Below are 1896 nucleotides of genomic sequence, written 5' to 3'. Positions count from 1 at the left end.
AAATATAGCACCATCTAAAACAGAGTCTTTTCATGCTAACAGGCTAACTGTTGTGTTGCTCAGAATGATAACTGCCTGTCTGTCTGCTTCTATGGTGTCATTTACTTTTTTTGTCTCTCCATATGTCACTGGCCTGATTTGCACAATCTACCCGGGGCTTTGGCCCCACGGTCAAAACACAGACAACACAGACAACAATGGGGGCACAGGAACCTTTTAGTTCAGGGTAAAGTAGTTCTGGAGGCTAAAAGACCCTGGAACTCTTGGTCTAAATGCACCTATTGACTCCGTTAGGACTCAAAGATAAAGAGGTGGACTGACTTATTTGTTGATACAGACTGTTAATTAATTTCTGTGTTTCACACGAGGCCCTGATGATTTATTCAGTTTCAAATAAGGGCTGACACGTGTTCCTCTGCATGCACATTCACACGCCGTCTTTGTTAGCAACAGTTCCTGCCAGAGGGTCTACAGAGGCGCTACAAATGTGAGTTTTGCTTGAAATAGTTCAGCACTTTGACAGCGCATCATGTTCAATACGTAAAAGAACCAGCGAGGGGTAGATGTTGACAGTCTCAAACTTTAACAGACACTGTATGATTACTGATGCCAACATGTTCACATTCATGGATTCATTTACATGCTGTAGTGTCCCGATTTTGAGCCCTATCCTGGGTTTTATCTTGTAAGCACATCATATGAAACCTGGTTATTTATAGAAACATTTCTGGATATTATCATCTGTCTACAGTTGTCTCACCATCTCAGTTTTTCATATTCTGTACCAAAAAGACGGTTTAGAAACCAGGATGAAGTGTCACATAACATCTGCCTCCAGATCAGCAGGAATTCTAACCACGAGCACATCACTTCTGTTTGCGCCTCTCCACGCTGGCTCCTCGTGTTTCAGCACACATTTAAGATTTGACTGGTTTCAAGCCTCTCCATGGCCTTCTTCCCTGCTGTATCCCTGACCTCTTAGTGCCGTTCAAGCTGTCACGAATATTGTGATTCTCAGGCACAGATCCTCTATGTGCTCCAAATACCAGGCTGAAAACCAAAGAGGACAGACTTCAGCACTCAGACACTCTCCAACAATATACCCGAGGAGATAAGGTCAGCTAAGTCAGGGATCTCTCTTAAGTCCTTTTTAAAAATATGCTTTTATCAGGGAGCCTTTCTTGATACAACCTGCATTTGAATTTTCATGATTCTTTGAAATGTATTCTACTGTTTGAAATATATATGATTTCTTAATCCTTGCTTCATCTAGGATTTTAGACCTGCATGTTCTATGTTGAAACTTTTTTCAAACTATTATATTTTTGATTATTTAGAATGGGAGCAAATATACATAATTCATGTATATGTGTTTTAAGTTATATTTTGGGGCTTTTATGCCTTTTAATCAGAGAGGACAGGACAGTGGATAGAGCAGGAAACAGGAAGAGAGATAGTGGAGTGACATACAGGAAAAGTGCAGCAGGTTGGGCTGCCCGTATTGAGGGATGAAGCCTCTGTATGGTGTGCCTTATTTAACTACTAGTCCAAACCGGAACCCAAGATATAGCATGTCCAAAGCTTGATCTGTAAGGCAACTGGACTGGTAGAAATTCTTGAAGATGTTTCACCTCTGCTCTGAAAGGCTTCTTCAGTTCTGACCCGACTGGGGAAGAGCTCAAAGATATAAGCCCCTAACAGTCATGGGTGTGTCCAGGAGTCACAAAGGGTCCTAATTATGGTCATTAGTCTAGTTCCTGACAGTCGTGACTCCTGGACACACCCACGGCTGTTAGTGGCTTATATCTTTGAGCTCTTCCCAAGTCGGGTCAGAACTGAAGAAGCCTTTCAGAGGAGAGGTGACACGTCTTTAAGAATTTCTACCAAGTCCAGTTG

The sequence above is a fragment of the Notolabrus celidotus genome, chromosome 3 (genome assembly GCF_009762535.1).
Source record: "Notolabrus celidotus isolate fNotCel1 chromosome 3, fNotCel1.pri, whole genome shotgun sequence".
Lineage (NCBI taxonomy): Eukaryota > Metazoa > Chordata > Actinopteri > Labriformes > Labridae > Notolabrus > Notolabrus celidotus.
Note: the sequence above shows the minus strand (reverse complement) of the source record.